Source organism: Canis lupus, chromosome 24 (genome assembly GCF_011100685.1).
Source record: "Canis lupus familiaris isolate Mischka breed German Shepherd chromosome 24, alternate assembly UU_Cfam_GSD_1.0, whole genome shotgun sequence".
NCBI classification, from domain to species: domain Eukaryota; kingdom Metazoa; phylum Chordata; class Mammalia; order Carnivora; family Canidae; genus Canis; species Canis lupus.
This window is the reverse complement of record NC_049245.1, coordinates 19,262,644-19,288,019: the sequence shown is the minus strand read 5'-3', so window position 1 is coordinate 19,288,019 and position 25,376 is coordinate 19,262,644. Positions and strand designations below refer to the sequence as shown.

The following is a 25,376-nucleotide window of genomic DNA, read 5'->3' as shown; positions in this document are numbered from 1 at the left end:
TTATTATTAGCTCTAATAATAGTTTAGATCTACAAAGTGCTTCGCCATTTATAAAGTTCACTTCCATCCATTAGCTCATTTAATCCTCCAGACAGCCCCATGAGGCAGGTGTTGTCAGGCTAGCACTTTTAGCTAAGAATAGATCGATGACTTCTTGATTGAACCCCTTCTTTGTGCCAAGGTATTCTTGGATCTGGGTGGCATACAGAGGTGACTAAAATAGAGATTGCACATGGTTTTTATCATGTTTTATTTTCATTATCTTCCCACAACACATTTATCCTGAGATGAGATCATCCCTTCCCCCACTCAAAAAATGACAAGAAAGTGAAAAATTCAGACCATGCCCTTTTAAAGTACATCAAAGTCCAGGAGCAAAGACAAGTGTGCATAGTATACCAACATACACTACAGGGAAGTTTTATCGAAGAAGTATGAACATATGGCACAGGTTTGATTCCAGGAGCAGGAAGCCTTTAAACACTCTGTAAGAGACACCTGGGTGGCTCAGTGGTTGAGTGTCTGCTTTTGGCTCAGGGCGTGATCCCGGAGTCCCAGAATCAAGTCCCACATTGGGCTCCCTGCGGGGAGTCTGCTTCTCCCTCTGCCTGTGTCTCTGCCTCTCTCTCTGTGTCTCTCATGAATAAATAAATAAAATCTTAAAAAAAATAAACACTCTGTGAGTTAGGAGCAATAATAATCCTTATCCTGGCTGCCTCACAGAGTTGTTACGGAAGTCCAGCACACTTCACGGAAGCTCTCAGATCCTGTATGTCCGGTAAAAAATGATCATTTCCACCCATGTTTCCCAGGTAGAGTTGAGAGTGCTGGTCATTCTATTCCCCTGGGCTGGGGGTCAGCTGAGGACTGTCCTCCTGAACAGTTCTGTGAGCCCTCACACTCACGTTGGGTGTGACAGCCCCAGCAGCCACTAAATTCGGTGCTTTATTGATTTATTCACTGCTTTATTGATTCTCTCCCTCACTTTCCTCATCTTTCTGTCCTATGCTCTCTTTTTAATTCCTGTAAATCCCTTTCATACTTCCTGTTCTTTTTCCATACAGTGTTGGTGTGTGCAAGACCACCTTGTGTTCCATGGCTTGTTAGAAGGACTCTCATATAGCTGTGCTCACAGCTGTGACTTACTACAGCAAAAGGACACAGAACCAGACCAGCGCAGGGAAAAGGTGCAGGGAGCAAAGTCAGGAGAAGAGCCGACAGGAGCCTTCAGAAGTGTGATGTGGTCACACGGGATGCACTTAATGCTGCCCTAACACAGCAAGTGTGAAACGCTGTCTACTGGGGAAGCTCACCTGACCCTAGGGGTGCAAGATTTTTCATCTGGAGTCAGTCACATAGGGACCTCTGCCTGGCATGTACCAAAGCTCTAGTCTCCCAGAAGGAGAGATGGTCAGCGTAAACCACACTGTACAAACAGCAAGCACAGGGAAGCCACTCCTCATTTCTGGAATAGTAAGAACCCTCCCCCAAATCCATATACCAGCGCCAGTCAAGGACCAAACTTGTGAAGACTTTCTGAAAATGGCAGTCTCAGGTCTGCTCTGTTCACTTCGTGTTCTGCATGGCCCTCAGCCAAGGCATCTTTACAGCAAAATTATGGTCACCCATGCAGCAGGAAGAGACCACCCTGTGGTACTGAACGCACTCATGGGTTCTGGACTTTGGGGTTCTGGGGTTTGGAGTTCCAGACTTTACCAGTTAAGACACAGCCTGATAATCAAAGGGTCTATCTTTAAGACCCACGTGGCCTTCTCCTTACGTTAGTGTGACCCTTTTGGACTGGCCCGAGGTATGGCACAGCCCTGGACAGTTCACTGAAGCTCATCTGAAGGTTTTCCGGGGCCGAGGTGGTGACAGGAGGCACGCATACAAGGAGTACACATTGTCCTCCTGGAAACAAAGAGACGACAGAGTCAAGAAGCTTGGGTTACCAGGGACCCCAGCGTTGGTCTCCTTTCCTGGGCATTCTGGCCACAGGCTCCCAGCCCCATCCAATTAATTCAGTTCAGTCCTGGATTTTGAGGGCCTGCTGGAGGCTGTCAGTTACCAAAGGTTTGTAGTCTGTGACTCCAGTTCAAGTGTAGAGGCATCTGGAAGGGTTCTGTGTTTAGCTGGGAAGCACGGGGCTGCCTCCTGCTGCTGTCCCTGTCAGGCTGTCAGCTGTGATCAGATGCTCAGCGGGAAGTGTGAGCTGAAAGCTTCCCGGCAGCTTGCAAAGGCAGCTCAGGGTGTTTTCCTTCAGAAAGAGGGGGAAGCTTCTTTTCAGAGACAGTTCTGAAAAACAGAGCATTAATGCTCCCTGAACCTCCCTGGATGCTGGCGCTTTTGTTGTTGTTGTTTTTCTGCCGTTTTTAAACTTACTGTGTCCCATTTAGCAATCATAACTTTACATTTTAAAATCGTCCCCAACTAGCATCCAAAAGTTCTCCTGGAAGGGTTGCATGCAGGAGGAACACAAACATTCTCATAGAAAAAGTTTTCCATACAACTGAACCAAAAAGAAACTTCTGGAACTGGTCAGGTTGAAATCCTGAATTTTCAACAGTGTTCTAAATGGGTTTACATAACATCCCATCCCTTTTATCCTAATCTATCCAGAGAGCAGCCTTTTCTGGAGCAGCATTTTATAATAAAAAATGCCTCACAAGATACATGCCCCAGGAGCCAGGAAGTGCACAGTTGCAAACTGAGCCTGACCAGGGAGCATGTCCCAGAGGTGGTCCAGAGTCCCATCTGTCAGAAGAGGGCAAAGGAGTCACAGGCCCTATGATGTGCCTTCCCCAGACTTGTAGCTTCCTGCGATAATCTCATGTTAGAATGCAGCTGGTCTCTGCCTCAGACGAACAGATCCTCTCAGTAGCTGATTTCAGATGTCCCATCAGAGCCTAAAGTCTTTCCTGGGGACATTTCTGTGGACGCTGACAGTCCAGCCAGATCCATGATGTCCTCATAATTTAGGATCCCAAAGGAGTGCCCCAGACCTGCACCAGACCCAGCGGCCTAGAGATCTTGCTTTATTTGGGCCTGTGGGCAGCCTTTAATTTAGTTCAGCTCGGCTGAGGCTTAAATGGCTCAGAGCAGAATCAGGTTTCAGCTCACAGTCTGGTCCAGGCAATTAGGATCAGTGAATTCAGGACTACTAGCAGGTCTAAGGCATTTCTTTGGCAAGCAAAAAAGGCCAATGCTGGAGGGCCAGAGGCCTGGGTTCCCAGCCCAGGTGACAAGCAGGGCTTTCTGTCTTGTCAGCGTAGAGTTCAAGTTGACCCACTCAAAAGCATGCACAGCTGGCAAGAAAGTCACTAGCCTGTGAGGGTCAGCGTTTACAAGATCGGATATGATTCACAGGAGGTCATCAGTTACTAAAAACAGCTTTTTAAAACTCCAAGTGTGTGTTCAGCTGGTGAGTGCCTCTGCCTCTTCCTACCAGTTGCTTCTCCTCAGAGGCTCCAGCAGGCGAAAATCATAGTAAAAATTATCAGTATGGAGACGTATTCTGTTTTAATATCCAAAGAGTTGAAATTCTAATTTGCTCATCAGTGACAAAAAAGCAAGGAACTTGGCCTTACTAAATACTTCCCCCCTCCTCCCAGTTTCCTTGATTGGGATGATCTCTCTAACATTGATGAAATTACAAGCCTATAACACTTCCCCACTTTTGCCCACTCAGAGGCCAGAGCAGCAGAATCCAAAGTCATTCTAAAACCTTCCCCTCCCTGTTTTTTTCTCATTGCAAATAAACTCTGATCCTAAGCAGTGAATCCAGCATTTACAGAGTTAACATTACAGCTGGTGGGGAGATCTTGGCTGGAATGTGAGGTGGGTATGGGCCTGAAGAAATGGTTGACCACCCTCCCCACTTTTTTTCCTCCAATTTTAAGTTTTGTTCCTGGGAACTCATTTCTTCTAGATTACCATTGTGGTGGTGGGTACACTACTGTACATTTTTCTTTTCTTTTTTTTTACTGTACATTTTTCAAAACTCATCAAATTGTACACAGATTTGGTGAATTGTATTGCATTATGAATTATAGCTCAATAAATAATATGACTTATGGAGAGAGAAGATCGCCTTCTCTATCCTATCATAAATTATTTTCTGTTGTCTGAAATGTAGATGTGGAACCAAAGCAGGTTCTGACCTGCTTTCTTTTAAATATAAATTTTATTGAGGTTTAATACACATCCAGAAAAGTGCATAACCATTAGTGTACAGCTCAATAAATTTTCACAAAAGTAGAGGCAGTAGATGAATACATCTCTGTAACCACCATCTAGGGCAAATTTTTTGCCCCCCTCCCTTGGCAAGCTCACTTTTTAGAATAGCTAGTCCTCTATTCCTCCCACTTGGGGGAGAAAACCAAACCAAAGGCATCACCCAGGCTGCTGTTGGCCCCTCGTTTTAGCCTGCACTCCCAAAAGCAGCCAGAGGAGCCAGCAAGTCAGTTCTTACAAAGTGGGAGCTGTCATTTTCAGATTGCTGGATGATTCTTTGTGACAAGCAGTGGCTCAGCCTCTGCATCTATACCACCTGCCTCTCCACAGCCACCGTGACACCAAATAGTCCTCATCTCCTGCCCTTTTGTCCTTCCTTTTCTCAAAAGGTATTTCAGTCAGGGTCTTTTTTTTTTTTTTTTTAAGATTTTATTTATCTATTCATGAGAGACAGAGAGAGAGAGAGGCAGAGACACAGGCAGAGGAAGAAGCAGGCTCCATGCAGGGAGCCTCATGTGGGACTCGATCCCAGGTCTCTGGGATCACACCCTGGGCCAAAGGCTGGCAATAAACGACTGAGCCACCCTCAACCAGGGTCTTTTTAGGCAAAGTCAGTGAAGGGAAGGAAGAGTGGCGCAGGGGCCAAAACATAGAGGAAACGCGTGCCAGCCTCCAAATCTCCCAGGGAAGTCGGGCAGGTCATCCTTAATTCCTCCAACCAGGAGCTGTGACAGCAGTTCTGAAACGTTGTCTTGAGGGGAGCTTACCTGCATCCAAGACCCCACGCTTTTATTGGGGGGTCAGTCACATGGGCACTCCCCTTCCCCAGCATGGGCCAAAACTAAGACTCCCAGAAGGAAAGCTTTAACCACGTGATTTATATGGTTTAGCACAGTGAGCCCCTCATAATAATATCATAATGAATAGAAAGAAAGAAATCACAGAATGCCCTGAACTTGTACTTGGAGATCATTCACTCAAGGCCCAACCTTCCGCTGCAGGACGGTCCCATCAGTTTATGTAGTGAGCCCTATATTTTAACCTTTTAAAGTAGCATAGCTCTTTATTCAAAGGAAGCCCAACTAAAGCACAAAAGTAGAGGCAGTATGGGCAGAGTGAGTTGGGGGTCACCACCCCACTCCCTCTTACTCGTGCCATTCCACAGAGCGCTGGTGGAAACCATCGATTTGGGACCATCTCATTTTTCTTCCAGTTGGAGAAAGCAAAGGCTCGGCTAAGGTTCTGCGATCTTAGATACAGAACCCATTTATTTGGAGACCCAGCTCATTTTGTTACTAATATTGTTGTTAGTAAATTCTACTAAGTGCCTCTTGAACAAAATGGATTAAAGCCAACGTTTCCCAGTAATACCTCCAAATTCTCAAGACTCATTCTCAAGACAGAAAATAAATAAGCAAATGGCCTGGCTTTTGGGAAATTCTCCCAAGCATGCCGCAATGTTGATTCTCATCGTGGACCATCAACTTGTTCTTCGGGTCCAGGGTAAGCAACCCATTCCCCTTCAAGCCCTAACTTGTCTTCTGCTCTCGTGGGAGTTTGCGCTCTTTCCTCCATTAGCATCCTGGGCTGGCCCGGACTGGCGTTGTGCAGAGGCTTATTTTACTTTGAAGGCAAGGACAGTAACTCAGTCATGTCCTGTCCTGTGCAGTGCTCAGCTGAGTGCTTCAGAGGCCCAGCTAATGTTCACTGGATTATATTGAACTGCATGGGGCTCACCAAGTGTGTTAATTGCAGAGAAGGTTAGAGTCTTAGCAAGCACCAAGGCATTGCCTTGAAAAAGATCTCTTTCACTTCCTCCTTAACTTCACAGCCTGGAAGCTGTTCATAAAATTGATGAAGAAAAAAATGCAGGCTTGTTATCTTCTAATTATAAGTATTTCTTATGTTTTTGTTCCTCCTAATAAGCTTCTCTAGCCTTGAGTTATGTCCCCTCACTGTAGCTGGAAATTCCCATCTTGCTCTAAAATGTGTGCTTGACAAATGTAGTTTTTTGCTTTATCCTACTTGATGTCAAAAATATTTGTGATTTTCTCTAGAGCCCAATTAGCTGTAATGAGATTATAAGATTTTCAATAGGCGGGATCCCTGGGTGGCGCAGCGGTTTGGCGCCTGCCTTTGGCCCAGGGCGCGATCCTGGAGACCCGGGATCGAATCCCACGTCGGGCTCCCGGTGCATGGAGCCTGCTTCTCCCTCTGCCTGTGTCTCTGCCTCTCTCTCTCTCTCTCTCTGACTATCATAAATAAATAAAAATTAAAAAAAAAAAAAGATTTTCAATAGGCATTAGAAGCCACTGAGTCCAATTGCCTGCCTGAATCCCCTCTCTGACACCTTGATGGTTAACCACCTTGCTCTCTGTCCATTCTGGACAGGGAGCTGACTTGCCTTGGGTTCAGCACATTCCAGGGTTTGATACACTTTGGCTTCCAGAGAAATCTTCCTTTTGTTAAGCTGCCTACTACAGCTTCCCATGCCCCTGGCCCCTGGGTCTTGGCTTTGACCTCTGGGGCTCCATAGGGTATTCCTCACCTCTCACATAATCCTTCTTTGAGTTTAGAGTGTGCAGCCTTCAGCCAGTTAATTTCATTTGCACATAGAACATTCATGAAGGACATTGTGCATTTTGTCAGGGTGGATAGAATTGTATTAAGGGACAAATGCAGTGTGACACTTTCAGTTCAGTAAATGTAACCTACTGTATGTTGTATGTTTAAAGGAAATTGTTTTCAAGAGAATATCCTCACATGCCATTAATATGAAATTCTAGAATAGGGACAATTACAGTGAAGTTTCAAAAGCACGGGGTGCCTGGCAGGCTCAGTTAGCGGAGCATGTGACTCCTGACCTCAGGGTCGTGAGTTTGAACCCCACCTTGGTTGTGGAAATTACTTAAATAAATTAATAATTTCTTTTTTAAAAAGGCCACTCAGTGGTAGCCAGGGGTAAGGAGAAAGGATCAGCTGTAGAAAACAAGGGAACCCTTTGGGGAAATGGAAATCTTCTAGATCGCCATTGTGATGGTGGGTACACTACTGTACATTTTTCAAAATTCATCAAATTGTACACAGATTTGGTGAATTGTATTGCATTATGAATTATAGCTCAATAAATAATATGACTTATGGAGAGAGAAGATCGCCTTCTCTATCCTATCATAAATTATTTTCTGTTGTCTGAAATGTAGATGTGGAACCAAAGCAGGTTCTGACCTGCTTTCTTTTAAATATAAATTTTATTGAGGTTTAACATACATCCAGAAAAGTGCATAACCATTAGTGTATAGTTCAATAAATTTTCACAAAGTGAATACATCTCCATAACCACCATCTAGATGAAGAAAAAAAAATTGCCAGATGAGGGGTGTGGAGGGATGGGCAAAATGAGTGAAAGGGAGTGGGAGATACAGGATTCCTGTTAGGAAATGATAAATCATGGGGATAAAAGCTATAGCATATGGAGTATAGTCAATGGTACTATAGTAGTAGCCTTGTGTGGTGACCAGTGGTAGCTACACTTGCAGTGAGCATAGGATGACATAAAGACTTGTCAAATCACTATGTTGTATGCCCGAAACTCATGTAACATTGTATGTTAACTATTTTCAATTAAAAAATAAAATAAAATAAAATTTTTCAGGATTCCAAAGCCCCACTTGTACCCCCTTCTAGTCATCAATCCATTTCCCCAAGGGCAATCATTTTTGTAACCTCTTTTTTTAATTTAATTTTTAAAGATTTAGTTATTTATTCATTTATTTATTTTAGAAAGAGAGAGAGCATAAGCAAGGGGTGGAGCAGAGAGGAGGGAGAGAATCTCAAGTGGACTCCCCACTGAGTGTGGAGCCTGGCTTGGGGTTCAATCTTATGACCTTGAGATCACAGCCTGAGCTGACATCAAGAGTTGGTTGCTTAACCAGTTGAGTCACCCAGGGGCCCCTCTTGTGAGTTCTAGCACCATAATCTGTTTTGTCCTTCAACTTCACATAAATGGAATTATGTTGTACGTTCTCTCTTGTGTCTGGCATCTTTCACTCATCATGATGCATGTGAAATTCATCCATGATTTGTGCATAGTTTGCTATGTAGAATTCTATTGTGTAGATAAAGAATAACTTATTTACCCATTCTGATGTTGGTGGAAATCTGGGTTGTTCTCACTCTTAGCTATGAACATTCTCATATATCTTCTGCTGAATATAGGTATGTAATTCTGCTGGGTACACATCTAGGAGTGGAATTGCTAAGTCTTTGGGTATGCATATGTTCATTTTACTAGAGGCTGCCAAACATTATTCCAAAGTAGTTGCTCTGTTTTACACACCCACAAGCAACATGTGAGAGTTTTAGTAGCCACACATCCTTGTTAACATCTGCTATAATCCTTTTCATTGTAGCTGCTCTGGATGGTGGGAGTGGGATTACATTGTGGCTTTAATTTGCATTTCCTGATGACCAATGAAATAGAACATCTTGTTAAATGTTATTTGCCATTTGGATATCCTCTTTTATGAAAGGTTTGTTCAAGTCTTTCCCCCATTTCTCTGTTGGGTTGTCTACCTCTTTGATCTGCTTTTAAAATGGTAATTTTCTGGGGTGCCTGGGAGGCTTAGTCGGTTAAGCATCTGACTCTTAATTTCGGCTCAGGTTGTGATCTCAAGGTTGTGAGATTGAGCCCTGAGTCAGTCTCTATGCTGGGGTTGGAGCTTGCTTAAGATTCTCTCTCTCTCCTCCCTCTGCCCCTCCTCCCCCTTGCCCCCCACCGTTAAGAAAAATAGTAATTTTCTTCAACATGGTAATGCAATCGCCATTTTTGTAACAAATGTTTTTTCCAGGTATAAATCCACAGCTTCTTTATTATTTTCTTTAGTTTTAATTTTAATATTTTTAAGGAGTCTTAGGAGATGGCACAATGTTAATCCTAGAAAGAACCCTACATGCCAATTATAATTCTCTTTGGAATACTTTTGTGGGGCACAGGCTGTGTCTCTAGCTTTGGGGTGGGTCTCTGCATCTAAAGAGGTCAAGAAGGATGGACACAGGAGCAGGGCACACAACTGAATCCTATCTTACAAACCAAGAGGACCAACCTGAGGCCCATGGAGATAAGGTGACTGTCTCAGGACACACAGCACAGCAGTCCCTTTACTAAAGTATCTGATATGGCAGTAGAGACTAAGAACACACATTACTAAAACCCAGAGATTTTTTTTTTCCAAGTCAAACTAACCGAGCCTTACTCAAGAGAGCCAATGAGAAAGCCCCGGTCATGAGAATTCAACTCTTCCTTCAGGGTCTAGCTCAAATGTGGTTTCTTTTGTGGAAAATCTCTGATCTTTCCAGTCAGAGTCAATCTTTTGGTCCATTGGCTGGGTTGTCATATTTACCCAGTTCTCTCTTGAGCTGTTTGTATATCTCTCTTGTTTCCTATGCTGGGTGGCAGGGTTCTAAGAAGGCTGGCTTCACTTGTCTCTTTCTACTGGGGATGGTGGACTTGCATAAATCAGTTGCTCAGTCAAAGTCTGAATGAAATTGCATTGCTTTTAAGGAGAAAGCACTCCAGGGACTGTGTGTTCCATAAACCGGTTGGCAAGCGTATTCACAGGGAATTGATAAATGTCTCTATTTTGGAGTAGTGGCTCCTGCACTTTTGAGAGTGGGATCATGGGCCCCCGAGTTGTAATAGACAAAGGAGGAGACCACAGAATGGACTTTCTTTAGTAGGGTGCCCAGGGGTGTGAGAGCTGCACTGCATGTCCCAATCATGGCCAGAGCTGGTGGTCGACTCCTCTCCTGCTCCTACTCCTGCTCCAGCTTGTCAGTCTAGCATAGACTCAAGAGTTGCTGTGAGAGCAGGAGTGTAGAAGAAACCCTGGGAACTCTTAGGTTACTCGAGGGCAGATAAGCAAAGGTTGACCAGGAGAGTAAGTACACTGTGGGGAGGGGAGGCTCTTCTCCTGCCTCCTTCCTTCCGGCTTCTTGCCGGAGGGCTCCAGGTCCTTTGTTGGCAGCCACAGAAGCGAGACAGTAGATGCAAGGGTGTGTGCAGGCATCTTTCTTCAGGTTCCCTTGCAGTCTAGCCTGCCCTGCCCACTCTCTACTCCCCACCCTAACACTCAGAATGACCACATAGTGGCACAGGGTGTGGGGGAAACTTCACCTGTCATTGCTTAGACAGGGTTCAGCCTTGGAACAAAAAGGTACTTTGAGTCCCCAGGGCTGCCAAGTGTCAAGAGCCAGGAGGTGTTTCTTGTATGCCCATTAAGGGAGCAGGCCTGGCCTCAGAAGGAATTTCTTTGAACTTGAGAGAATATAATCTTTTCTAACAGCCTGATAAATGGTCCCTGCAGTAGACATAGAAGGGCTGAGGAGGAGCATGGACTATGTCCTTCCCCACTTCTGATTCCTGGAGGGAGAGAGGGTGAGCCAGAAGGCAGAAGGAAAGAGGACTCACAGTCTTCTAGAATTTTCTTTCTCTTTCTTTTTTTTCTTTCTTTTCTTTTCTTTTCTTTTCTTTTCTTTTCTTTTCTTTTCTTTTCTTTTCTTTTCTTTTCTTTCTTTCTTTCTTTCTTTCTTTCCTTTCTTTCTTTCTTTCTTTCTTTCTTTCTTTCTTTCTTTCTTTCTTTCTTCTCATTAGAGTGATACTGTCATATTAATGGAAAGAAAACAAAGAACCAGAAGAGCCAAGTAACTGGTTAGAGGCAAACTTAAATGAGAGCCCAGAACCTGAGATATAAAAAACTGGAAGGGTTTCAGGGATGGGGAAAACTGATTATCGATCACTGCTCTGTGGTGCAGTGACACTGTGTGACATCAGACACTGTGCAGGTTTCCTGCCTGTGTTACCTTGTTCACTCTGTGTGACAATCCTGTTAAATCGATGTCACATAATTTTACACACCTATTCATGCCTCCAAAAATAGAAACTGAAGACTCTCCCAGAGTGCCCAGCACAGTCCTTGACACTGGGCATACAATGAAGACCAGGTGGGGGTGGGCCCCACATCTGGTGTGGAGGAGGGACAGGTAAGGGGGCAGTAGCAACTGAGTCTGTGGCTATGACGGAAGAAGTTCAGAGTGAGTAGGAGTGCAGAGACGGTGCCTAATCAGACTTGGGGAAGTCAGGGAGTGCTTTCTGGAGGAACCGAAAGGGCCCAGGTGACCAGGGCAAGGGTATGAGAATGGAGATGGGTAGGGCAGGAAGATGAGAAACCAGGCCATTGGAGTAGGCAGACTCCAGAGCCTGGAAGGCCTGGTAAGAAGTTCAGGTTCATCCTGAGATGGGAGGAAAGGTTTCAGGGGATGGGATGCCAGCATCGGATGTACCTGTCCTCAAGAGAAGGCTTTGACTTTGGCATGGAGGGCAGACTGGAAGTGATGTGACGAGATGCAGGGAGGTCAGCTAGGGGCCATGGCGAGATGCACAGCAGCGAGAACAGTAGCCTGAACTGGCTAGTGTCGGAGGATCAAGAAAAATGCATGAATTAAAGGAATCATTTTAGGGATGGTCAGGACTTGATGCCTGATGGGTGTGTGGGGTGGGGAACTGGAGGAATCTAGCATGACACTCAGGTTTTGTCTGAGGCATCACTGCCAACACTGTCTGGCCAGCTGCCCACGTAAGGGAACCGAGGCTCACAGAAGTAACTTGACCAAGGTCACTCCGCTCCTACATGGTAGGCTGGGCCCAACCCATCCCCATTTGATACCTTCCTGACTCCCTTGACTTCAAATTTTTCCTGTTCATTATTGTCTGGACAACAGCCACGAACAGCTTTGGCCAAAGTATACAAATGAAGTAGGCTTCTTCTGGGGTTAGTGTAGATTTATTATGAGCCTTAGCAGTTCATTTGAAAGAAGTGTTAAGGACCTCCCCGCCAATCCCTTGGTGCAGAGAGATAGACACTCCCAGAAGGCGGCCCGGAAGAATCACCAGCCTGGGTTAGGAGAGGTGGTTTCAGGTCCTGGCCCAGCCATCTCACATACCTTCTCTGGGCCTCAGCTTCCAGATCTGAGATTGAGGGGCTGGGCCCATCGACTTTGGAGGTTCTGCATCTCTGGGGTACAGGGAATGTGAGAAACATGTAGGGTCATAAGCTAGTGGCATTCGGAAGACCACTGAGTTTCTACATGATACGTTATTCTCTGAGAGATCCCAGCTATGACACATGGATCCCATCAGACTCTATAACGTGGGGCTGCAGTGAAGAACCTCCGAACGCTCTCTAGTGATCCCCATGGGTAGCAAAGACTGGGAACCACTGTCTCAAGGATTCTGGGAAGTCACCAAGGTATGTGTCACCCACAGCAAGCCAGTGGGAATGAGCGATGGGCTCCACAGCAGAGCAATCAGAGGGGTCAGGCATTCCAGAGCAGGGAGGGAAGTAAATGCATGGCTGAGAGTTCCTCCTGACTCAAGCTCAGAAATGTGTCCCTGATGCCCCCCGAAAAGGATAGGGAGGGAAAAATGAAGCGGGAGTTTGTGCCTTTGGCCAGGTAGCTCATCTCCCTCAGCTCCTTCAGAGCATCACTGTGGGTGCTGTGGCTTTTGTCTGGCCCAGAGAGTGAGGTGACTCACTGCAAGTCCCATGAGGAAGTAGACACAAAACACTCTAGGTTGTTCTGAATAAAGCGAGGTTGTGCCTCATCAAGCCATGGGGGAGACTTTGTGAAAGCAGAACTTTGTGAGATAAGCCATAATAATGCCTTACATTTCATCAGTGAGAATATGCTGACAAACACCTATGCACGCCCACCCCGTGCCAGACTCCACGCTTCCCACGAGATGCAAACGAGAAGAAGGTACACTTTGATCTCTAGCCTCCAGATCAGAGGAGGTGACAGACAAACAAACATGGACGCAATCCTGCTGCAGTGCAAAAGACTCCGGGAGCCCAGAGGAGGACCATTAATGCTCACGATGAGTGGCTGGGAAAACTTCCTGGAGGAGGTGGCCCTTGAGCTGAGTTTGGAAGGACGGGTTGAGTTATCCAGATAGGAAGGGATGTGTGGATGCCTAAGGGAGATAGTGATACCATTTACAGTGTTTTATAGAATCTAGAGCCCTTACTCATTTATTATTTCATTTGGCGTAGATATGACTCTGGTTTGGAAGTTCACAGACTGATACTTTCTCTTGGGCATTCCCCATTCCTTGGGATGAGGATGGAAGGCTAACCTTGTCATCACAGAAGTTGGATTGAAGGCCTTCATTTGACAAATGCAGTGGTTACTGAAGCCATCTCTATAGCTGGCCTTTCTGCCCACTATCGCCCTCATTTTCTCCAGTAACTGGTGAAATGGATGGAATGTTCTCTATTTTATAGAAGAGGAAGCTGAGGCTTAGAAAGGTTGACTTCTCTGTTGACACTCTTGCACTTAATGGCAAAGCAAGGACTCAGCATCTTTAAATACTTTGTGGCTTCAGGTAAAGAATACATTAATAAATAGTCCTTTGAAAGTAGGCTTTCTTTTACCCCATCTGCCTGCTGCTACATACAGACTTCAGGGAGGGATGATGATTATTATTCCTGGTGATATACCTTACCTACTCCCTGCTTAATCCTAGATGTCTGGTTATCACAAAGTTAGCAATATTAATGACAACTAGATTGGTTTACTTTGACTATGGATAATTATAACATGCCATCTTAGCAAGCTTCTCCTATGGCCCCCTAATGCTAACTCACCTATTATAGCCGAGCCAGTGACATCAAGGCATTAAGTATAATGTCAACTTGACTTTTCAGCTGGGTCTCAAGCAGTGACCCAAACAGGTGGATACTGAATTTTGCCAGCATCCCTATGCTTTTTGGGCAGTGCTAGTAGTTTCTAACAGCTGTGGTAGCTCCCAGGTATATGGGTATGTGTGTTCAAGATGACTTACTCCCAGTGAATCCCAGTAGAATACAGAGATCCATAAAGGAAGATCCATGAAGGATATGTCCTAGTTCAGAATATCATTCTGTGAGGCAGCTTTTAGAAAAATTAGATAGTTTTAGAAGTTTCTTTGTAACTAAAATAGAGGTTGCTATGGTATGGAAGAGAAAAACCATGGCTGCAAATTTTAGATGAAAACTACCATTAAGTTCTGGAGAGAGTGTTTACTTTTTTTAAAAAATGTAAAGTATAATTTACATCCAGTGAATTTACTCTTGGCAGGAGACATTTCTTCGAATTTGGACAAATGCATACAGCCATGTAACTGCCACCACAATGTGGTTATAACACAGCCCTGTCACCCTCCAGATTTTCTCCTGTCCCAGGACAGCTCAGCCCCTAAGAACTCCTGATCTGTTGTCTGTCCCTATAGTTGCTTTTTCTGTTATGTCTCATAATGGAATCATTCAGATGTAGTTTTTTTTATTTATTCATGAGAGACAGAGAGAGAGAGGCAGAGACACACACACACAGAGAAGCAGGCTCCATGCAGGGAGCCCGATGTGGAACTCGATTCCGGGATTCCAGGATCACGCCCTGGGCCGAAGGCAGGCGCTCAACCACTGAGCCACCCAGGGATCCCTTTTTTTCTTTATTTTTTTTTTTCAGTTGTAGCTTTTGAAGACTTTTCACTGTACACTTCTTGTATCCCCTAAATTTTGTGCCATCTGTATATATTATCTATTCAAAAAATAAATGTAATCTTTATATCTATTCCAAAGAGCTATAAAAAGATAGACACTTCCAATAATCCATGGGTTAAAGAGGAAACCCAAGGAAAATTATAAAATATTTAGATCTGAATAGTAATGAAATTATTAATGAAATGGGTTTTGATACTATCATACATAATGGAAGTAAGCAAAACCCAGGGATGCAGTGAGAGAGGTACTTGAGGGAACATTCATAATCTTAAGTGTATTTACTAGAAAACAAAGATTTTATTTTTAAGAACCTAAAGTGTTTTTAAAAGCCAGGAAAAGAAAACAAAGTAAACCCAAAGAAACTAGGATATAAATCAAGATAATTATTGAATAGTTAATGAATAAAAACAAAAAATAAGGGGCAAGAATAAAAATACATATGATTTATATATTTCTTAATTTTTTTTTTATTTTTTAAAGTAGCTTCTACACCCAACATGGGGCTTCCACTTGTGATCCTGAGCTCGAGAGTCTCACACTCTACTGACTAACCCAGCCAGGCTCTCCCATGTGATTTATATATTTATGCACAAACCAACTTAGGACAGTGGAATGGACACTGGGGCTTTGAGCCTCAGTTTCCTCATCTCTCCAATGGAAGTAATAATGCTTACTTTTGCCCAACAGTAAGTAGGAATTCTGCCAATAAGGATTTGGCCATGACACTCCTTCTATGTACTGGCATAAAAGTTAATTACAGTGGGGATTATGATGTGTCACTAGGGCAGTTTCTCTTCAGTATATTATACCTGTAATCTCCTTAACAGGATTTCTTTCTTCTCTACTGCTTCTCACATCTTCCTTTCCTTTTGCACTATTGGTCTGTGCTAGAGAGGCGCTGCAGGAGACCTTGGGGCCACTGAGCCCTGGGTCTGGCTGCCCGAGCTTACACGCTGGATTCAGGAGTGCCCTCAGATAAGATCTAACCCCTATATTAGGAGACTAGGGTTTAAAACCACATCTACCACTTTCTAGCGGTGTGACTGTGAACCAGCCTCTTAACCTCTTCGAGGTTTGCACTTTTATCTGTTAAATGAGATCTTGATTATGTCCATGTTAAGGATCTGTTAGGAGAATCAAATGGGATGGTATTTGTGTAAGTACTTTATAAATGGCAAAGGGCTGTAGAAATGTCAATCATTATGGTAATCGTTTTGATCAAAACTTGTTTACCAAGCGTTTACTCCAAAAACGTGTCCCTCGTCTTCTGGATGACTTTCTGTGCCTCTGGCAGTTGGGATGGGGGTAGCTGCTCTTTCGATTAGTGCCTGGCTTCCTGGGCTGGCTGGCCAGCTACCCAGCCAGCTCCGGGCTTTCATGGCACTCCCAGGTTTTCAGGCGTGTAGTTAAGTAGAATGCAATGGAAACTTCAGGGAAAGGACTTAGGTAGAAAAAAGAAAAAGCAGGAGGAGTGTCTTCTTTTTGTTGTTAAAGAAAGTTAATTAGCCTTCTATTTGTTTCCTAAGTTCTTGGCTAGTCTGAAGAAATCACTTTTATCGAAAGATTAAAAATTTACATATAATTACTTTTCTAAAAACTTCTCTAGACTACAGTGTTGTCCAATAGAACTATAATGCAAGCCACAAATGCAAGCCATGAGTAGAATTTTAAAAGTTTTAGTAGCCACACTAAAAAAATTTTAAAGTGTCATTTTAGTTTTTTAAAGTGTAATTTTCATATTTTATTTAACCCAGCATATCCCAACTATTATCATTTCAACATGTAATCAATATGAAAAATTACTAGTGAGAGATTTTTACAATATTTTTTTCACATGAATCCTTTAGAATTTGAGACTTATTTATAGCCCATGCCAGTGTAGACCCACCACACTTTAAGTGCTCCATAGGCACATGTGGCCTGTGACTGTGGCATTGGACAGTGCTGAACAAGAACTTAAGTAGACTTGAGGAAACTAACTTCACTTCTGAAAAGTAGAAAATATGACAAGACTCTAATTAGTTCCTTGTAGAGCATAGTGGAGGGAGAAAAACAATTACTACATTTGGGTTCCTTCAGTCACTCATTCATCAATGAGTGCATCAATGTTTATTGCACAGCTACTTTGTGCTAAGTGCTGTGGTCTTGGCTCTGCAGCCAACTCACTCAGTCACTTCTCAGGGCCTCAGACTCCCTGTCCTACTTCTGAGAAGATTAAGATACCCATATAGGAGACGGAGAAATGTTTGTGCCAGCTGGGGGGAATATGCATCTGGAAATCATTAGCTTAATGGTTGGAGTTCTGAAAGGCCATCAGAACCAACCACTTTCCTTGACAGTGTTGCTGGAGCTCTCACAATCCCTTTATTATTAATATCAAAAGTTGATCAACCCTGTACGATCTTACTGGAAGAATTAACCACACAAGTCTTATCTATGGTAACAGTTTGACATGCTGATCTCAATTTGTTCACCATTTGTTAACCATCCTTTTGGGGAGTTTCTAAGGAAGAACTAATAAGACAAGTCATAAATTCCTCTGTGACACCAAGTGCTTTATAAATGCTAAGTAATCATTCCGGTCTATCAACAGGTTTATCTGTGGGAAGATAGGAGGTGTTGCAAGGAGTATGTTGGAATTGACTTGAAGGCTTGGAAATAAAAAGTCACCTTCATTAACTCATAGGTGGCCATGACTTCAGAGAGACTGCAGCTTAAATAGGGAAAGGAAGTGGAGTTCTACTTCCTGAAACAGGTTGGCATTAGCCATACAGTTGGACTCTCAGGTAAAGTCAGTTTTCAACTTTTGTGTTGGGAGAATGATTCTACATAGGTTTTTAGAAAGACAGAGAATGACTCTTAGAAAATACAAGTGTTGGAAACTCATTAAATAGATAATGATCATAAAATCAGATACCATCACTTGTGGTTGCAGCCTGAGCCGGCATAGTTAAGGCACATTCAGATGGTAAGCACCGAAAAGTCATCCCTGATATTGGTACATGGCCTTTAAAGTGAAAGCAAAGTGCTTTCATAGAACTGCACCACTGGAGAATCACAACAGCTCTGCCTGCTAGGTATGCTGTGTTATAATCCTTATTGTACAGATAAGGAGACAGAGGCATTTAACGAATGTCAAAGATGTCTGTAAGAGTAGGGTGTTATTTGCTTTGTTTCTGTTTTTCATCGCTGTGTCTTGCTGCCTTCCTAAGCTTCCCCAGAACTGAAAAGTGGCCCTGATGCCTTATGCAACTTAGGGCATGTGCAGAGCTTCATAGAAGTACATGTCCAGAGAGATCTAGCAGTTGAGCAGACTTCCAGCTAACTAGAGAGAACTCAAGCCTAGAAGGAGGATGACCTCCATTCTTTCATAAATGCATAGACCTTTCACTTTGGACAGGATGGTAAGAGAGGAAAATAATCTTCTCATCTACTATATTTCCAGTGGTATCAGCCAAAAAGAAATAGGAAAACTGTTAAGAAACACTTTCCTAGAACAAGCAAAACAGGCTTTATTGGGAAGGAAAATATATTCTAGATTACATCTTATATATAAAATACAACCCCTTCTCTTCTCAGTGCACTTTTTAATTTATGAAATTTCTCTAGACAGATCTCCATCAATTCATATGTGTAGCAGTTCCACAGGTAGAGAGCAGTTATTACCTCTTGCATGCAGTGCTTTGTTGAGTGAATGAATAGATGGATTTCTGTTTTACAGGTGAGAAAACTGAGATCCAAAGACACTGGGTGGTTTGTCCCAGTGAAGGAACCATGACTAAAACTCGCATCTTCTGAGTTCGAGTCTGATCATGTTCTTATATGGGTTCTCCCTTGAGATCTGGTTTCCAAACATGTATGATGGAATATCACTAGAGGAAATAGTCATACCTTTCATGAAATAAGGATTTGGGAGTATCTCAGGCTTCTTCAATCATTCTTAATCACTTATATTTATATAAATTAAATCACTATTCACTCTCTCTGGAACAGCAATAAAAAGATCAGATTGACGTTCCACCTCCCAACAGCCCAAGGCAGAGTGAAGATAACAGTGAGCTATAGCCAAATTTCTAATCATCTCATCAAGAAACCAAAGCAGAAATGTTGATTTACAATCCAACAATCACAAGTGTAAAATAATGCCAGCTTAGCAAAGAAAATGGAAAAATACACACACACACACACACACACACACACACACACACACTCAGGCAGTACGGGGTACTGAAATCCCAGTTTATGGGATAGATGTCTCAACAGAGAAGAGAATGCTTATTTATTCTCCAAGAACTTCAAGATAGAAGAGAGAAATCTTAGAAGTTTAGAACTCTAGGCATTTGTTACTAAGTCCAAAAGAGGAATGACAGTTATTGGTAAGGGAAAGGATGAGGTTTCTACAAATCCAGAGATATTTGGAGAAATGTACAAATTGTTTTCTTTCAGGAAGGATTCAGGCACTACTGGGCAACCATCTTCTTATGAGGATTTTCCCAGAAATCACACCTTCAAATTGAAAAGGACCTTAAGTTGACCACCTAATAAAATACCCTTGACCCTGGCTGATCTGTCAATTGTCTCAAAAACATTTCTTTCACGATCATCAAGACTCCATTTGTCCTTCAGTGATGGACAAATCCGGCATCCCTTGACATACTATTTCTCTTTACCTGAGTTCTGGAAAGTGTTGTCCGTATGTCGAGCCTCAACCTGCCAACCAGGTACTTCTATGTTGGAGCCCATTCCAAACAAAGCCAATCCCTCTTTAATGTGACAGCCCATCTGTTCTGAAGACCATAATCATGATGCTTCTGTCTCGTGAAGCTAAATGTCTCTAAGCTAAATATCTCCAGTTAGAAGGTAATTCCTTAAAACATTCCAATAAGAATTGGGTTTCTAGACCCATTATCATCTTGGCCATCATCCTGGCCAAATTTAGCATTAATCGCTGAATACCAGAGTTAACCTGAACTACAGAGGACATTTCCTCTAGAATAATTACTTGACATCTACCTCTGAGCTCAGAAAAATGCATACTAAGCAGGGAAACAGTGTAGATGGAAGGATGGTCTCTGATCTCAGAACTGGAAGCTTTAGAACTAGTGGCGTCCATGTCCTGGGACTGTTTTGGGTTGCCAAGGCAATCGGCAGCACCATGTCAATAGCTCAGCACTGTATCAGGGCTTGGCCTTGGCTCAAGCCTGTGGATGTGGGCCCAGCAGAGGGGTGGGACCGCATTCTCCAGAATATCCCTCAGGGACAGGCGGACCCTCCCTCCTTGCAGCCTAAGCGGCCACCTTACCAGACTACTCTTGCCACAGCAAGTTACTTGTCATTTATACTCTGCCAGCAGCACAGCCTTCCTACCTCAGGCCTTGAGTCTCTCAAACACAGGTTCTATAACCTCAAGAGAGAAAATGTGCCCAGTAAATGCCAGAGATTGAAAAGATGAGACCATAGAACAGGTCAGATGTCACCCAGGCTTTGGCCTTTGACATCAAGCTACCTCCCATGAAACATTCACAGAACTAGCTAAAAGAAACATCACAAACCCAACTTCCTTCTTCTCATAGATGAGGAAACGGGTCCAGAGTTGGGAAGTGACACTGACCCAAAGGCACATAGTGATATAGAAGCAGAGGTTGGCCCCAAACCCACCTCCTAGAACCTGGAGCAGCCAGTCTTGTTTTTTCTAGGATCTACCATGAAGGCTCCCTTGCAGGTGGGCACTGGATGTAAGTGCTTCCCTTCCTTCACCCATTGTTGCACAGATGGAATGCAGGCTCACAAACACTATGTTTTGATGTCTCACCTTAAATAGCTTAAGTATCACACTGCAAGGAAACCATGGGCTAACAAAGAGAGTAGGAGCACCATGTTGGATCTCAATGACTGCGAGACCTTGGTTGGCTTCCAAGCTTCACTTCCCCTGTTTGTAGTATGGTGGGGATTAACTAGACACCAAGATCTCTTCTAGCTCTGATTTTCTATGATTGTTCTGTGGTCAAGCACCCTAGGGGAAGGAAGTATTTTGAGGAAGTGACAGGAGGTGAAGTCTTAAAATGGCCCTGCTATCCATAATGTATGTCAGGGGTTGGAGGCATATGCTCCAGGTTCTTGTGAGGTATGCTGGCACCCAGCAGGAACAGAGTTCTTGGACCTGCTCAGTCTCCCAAGAAGCTCTCCTCTGCCACCCCCGCCCCCCAAGCCTGGCTTAAGGGCAGTGCCATTCACTACATCATTTCTGCACTGCTGTGTGGCTGCCTTTCCCCTGTGTCTTGTTTACCCCAGTGCCTGGCACGGGGTGGGTATTTACTCCATTCCTAATGACTGAGGAAATGGGCAGAGCCTCTCTACTGACACGGGAAGGCAAGACAAGAGTGAGATTGCAGGGTGTTTGGAATTACTCTGCTTCTGCTTGTCATATTTCTTGGGCAAGTCTCCTGCCTCCTTTTTTTATACTCAAATAAGGGAGTCTGATTTGATGAATACTTTCCAAACTGTTCTGTAAAATACTGGTTTCTTGGGTAGTTGGTGTGAAAATAAACAGTCTCCTTAGGTACTTTGTTGCACATTACCGCTCCCTCTTGGAGATTTATGTACACAGAATATTGAAAACTCCAAAAGTCCTACAGTAAAGACACTTACTTAATTTTATTTAAACCAACTTTCTCCAAAATGCTCTGGTCTCCTCCTATCTAAGGAACTGGTGTTATGACGCACATAGCCTGAGAAATCCTGCACTAAATGATTTCCTAGTCCCCTGTAAACTATAGCTCATCTAGAGACAAGGTAGCCTGGTATAGTGAAAAGACTGAGGTTTTGGAGGCAGATAGACCTGGGCTCCAGTCTTGGCTCTGCTTTTTATTTTTTATTATTTTTTAAAGATGTTATTTATTTATTCATGACAGGCACAGAAAGAGGCAGAGACACAGGCAGAAGGAGAAGCAGGCTCTCCCTGAGGAGCCTGAGGCAGGACTCGATCCCAGAACCCTGGGATCACAACCTGAGCCAAAGGCAGATGCTCAACCACTGACCCACCCAGGTGCCCCCTGGCTCTGCTTTTTAATAGCTGTGTGGCCTACAAGCAAGTTACTTAATCTTCCCGGCTTGGATTTCTTCATCTGCAAAATGAGCATGCTAACCCTATTAGTTAAGCTTGTAGGCTATTAAAAGTATCAAATGAGATAACAGATATCAAGTATCTAGTATAGTGTTTGATACACAATAGGCTTATAAGAAATATCAGTTCCTTTGCTCCATTACTCCTGACACTCTTCTTCCATCTCTTCCCCCAACGCCCCCAACCCCAGAGCCAGCGACTGGCAGGGCAGAGAATGTAACAGAGGGGTATGTCAAGTCCAGGTCTTCCTCACATGAGCCTGGCCACGTTCTTTCAAGTTCACAGAAGGACTGCACCCCCGAAAGGACTAAGGTGAAGAGGCCAAGGGGGAAGTGGCAGCAAATCTTGCCCTTCTTTGCCAAACAAGGTATCTGTGCTAAGCAGCTAGATGCTGTTGGTTAAGAGAGAAGATGAAAGAATCCTTTCACGCTGTTCCAGAATGAACACCCACTGTCATAAACGTGCTACCTAAAATAGCAAACTCTTCTCAAGCCTCAACTTGAGGGCAGAGCCTTGGCTTGTTTGCCTGGGCAAGAAACTGAAACAAAAGTAGTGATCTGAGTGTTGGCAAGCAAAAAGGGCAGGGTTCAGGGTGGCCTCTAGTAGCCTTGGCACCAGGACAGCCATTGCAGGATCTGCCCTTGGACCAAAGCCACCACCTGACAAACATAAAGCAAGCACCAGGTTTGTGCCAGACACGGGGCTTGCTTGTGGAGGAGGAAACCAGGAGTCTGCCAGGGAGGCAAGAACGGGTGATGGGGCTTGGTTTATAGAAACTGAACAAGCTGGTTGTATCAAATGCATTGGGATGTCTTTGGACTGATCTTGTTTTTGTATAGCTCTTTTCTTCCTCCCTTCTCACCGTTGGGCAGTGTTCAGAGAAGAACCATGGGCCTTAGAGACATAAGTAGTTTCAAGTGTTACTTTGTCTTTGCTAGTTTCATGATATTGGGTGTGTTATTTGACTCTTCTGGGATGAGTTTCCTCATGTGTAGGATAAGCAATCATCTCTACTTCCTAGGGCAGCTGGGAAGACCAAATGAGCTAATCTAGATAGATCTTAAAGTGTGGCACGTGTGGCTGTAACATGGGGACAAACATCTTTAAATTCTAATAGTTGTATATCAATCTAAATATACCTTAGAAAAATAGCTAACATACCCAACCCTTTTAGAGATATTGTCAATAGATGCAAAGCTAGAGTAGGTATGTAAGTCAAAGAAAGAAAAGAAAAGACAGTTGATTTAAAGAAAAACTTTAAGTAGACAATGGTATAGCTGGAGTATAGACATAGCAAAACCCATGAACATGCTACATAAATGGCTGAAGTATGGGAACTCTGAGTTGATACAGGACCAAAAATGGCAGCTGCCACATGGCAAGCACCGAGGGTCATTTCCTCCTTTCTTTTTTGGGACTGGAAGGGAAGGAGACGAGGAAAGGGAGGGAGGAATGAGAGGGGAAGCAAACCTACTTACTTACCTACCTACTTAACTTTTAAGTCTACTTCAGCCTACTCTTCTTGTTCCAAGTTTCCTTTTATGTACAAATTGCTTCCCTTACCCCATTCTCATCTCTCCCATCAGGACATTCTTTTTGCCTTAAGACTTCGGATGCCCTCAGGTGTCAAAGGCTCTAACTACCTATAGGCAATCCTCATCTGTAACACACTCCAAAACATCTCCCAGAGAGCTTTTTGGGAGATAAACATTGTAATAGACATGAGAGAAACCGATATAGACAGAGACAGAGAAACAGAGATAGAGGGACAGAAATGGAGGAGAGAGAAACAGCTTAGGAGGGAAGGGTTGTGGGGACAGTAGAGTCTGATCATGACTTTTGCGTCTTTGGGATAGTATAATGTTGTCTTCCTAAATAGGCTTTCTCCCCCCACCCCCCCATCAGGAGTGGAAGTCCAGAAAGGGAAAGTGACTTGCCCAAGAAAACAGTAATCACCTAACACTAAATATCTTGGTTCTTAGTCCTGTTTCCTGGCTTTCTGCCATACTGGGGAATCTGGGCTTTACAGTCCTGGAAGAACCAAAGTTTGCCTTTAAAAATGGGCTCTGCTATTAAAGACAAAACAAAAGCAAATGCTATGTGTTGAATACCTCTAAAGTCCAGACTCTCGAAGGTCAAGGTCCCAGTTGTTCCATGACACAGATGAATGGGCACTGGGGGAAGAATCAGTCACCTACCTGGAGCAGAGCTCTCCTCACACGGAGCCAGAGGGGAGAGGGTCGTGACTCAAACATCACAGACTGTACTGTTTCTACTGAGATTTAGGCAGATATTCCTACATCTCTAAGAGCAGACGTATTAGGAGTTTCTGGACCTTTACATTCCAAAGAGGTGAACAAATCCATTCTCAGAACTTATCCCCCACCCTTCCAGTTATCTCAACTCTCTTCTGGGACAGAGCATTCTAGAATCATTTGCAAGTTACTCTGCCGGTGCAAAGTTACTAACATCCTTGCTAAGAAGGCCTGTGTTGTGCCAGGACAAGCTTATAACTTTTCTTTTTTTTTTTAATAGGTGCATGTAACCAGGATCTTAATCTACCGCACAGGATATTCCTACTTGTCCCTGAGACTTAAAGAAATTTGAGTGTCGGATAAATTTGATGATTTATCAAATTGTGAAATAATTCATTAAGAAGTTACCTGGTTGGTGCTGAACCCATTTTTACTTAGCTATTTGATATGTAGCAAGATCAAATCAGAATGGAAAGTGGACGATTGGCACCCATTCCTAGTTGCCTCATTTGAAAAGGTATGAGCTAGCTCCATGATGAAGCATGATGCTCAGGTGGGCCTGGCAGTTGGCTCATAAGGAAGAGTTGATCCAGTGTGCAGCTCCCCAGCCTTTTCTCGGCTGAGAATGCTTTTCTTCCTATTTTAGTTTGTTCAAATTTACTTCTGAAGCTAGGGCCCAAATGTCCTCTCTTCCATAAATCTTCTCTTGAGCCCTTGCCCAACTTTAGTTATTCACCTCTTACAGAAAGTGAACCTACAAGGCCTGGTATATACTTCCCTAGGTGTACTGCTCTCACCTCCTCTGTTAAATCATCAAATCTTAAAGGCAGGGACTCTATTTTATTAATGCTTTCATAGGAAAATGAAAACTCCTTTTTCTTTCTTGTTACCCAGTTTATACATATTCGTTATAGAGACCAGATAATACAGCAAAGCAAAATCAAGAAACAAACCATTTCCCTTTTGTTTAATGACATCCTAGGCTTTCAAAATTCCTATATTCATTATAAAGATGCATCAAAATTGGATCATCCTATACCTAGTTTTTGAATCTACTTTTATATTTCCATAAATCATTAACATCTGTGATTATCTCGTCATTTTTTTAAAAAGTTTTATTTAGTTATTTGAGGGGGTGTGGGGACAGGGAGAAGCAGACTCCCTGCT

At 43.5% G+C, this 25,376-nt stretch overlaps 1 long non-coding RNA gene across 1 annotated transcript in view; it reads right to left on the bottom strand.

The window, feature by feature from the left end:
* The window catches only part of LOC111092201, a 34,643-nt gene extending 10,353 nt beyond the window's left edge, over positions 1-24,290 (bottom strand). Inside the window, exon 1 of the long non-coding RNA XR_005377366.1 lies at positions 24,153-24,290. This is a non-coding gene — a long non-coding RNA (uncharacterized LOC111092201). The remainder of the gene's footprint in view (positions 1-24,152) is intronic.
* Positions 24,291-25,376: the final 1,086 nt, after the last annotated feature.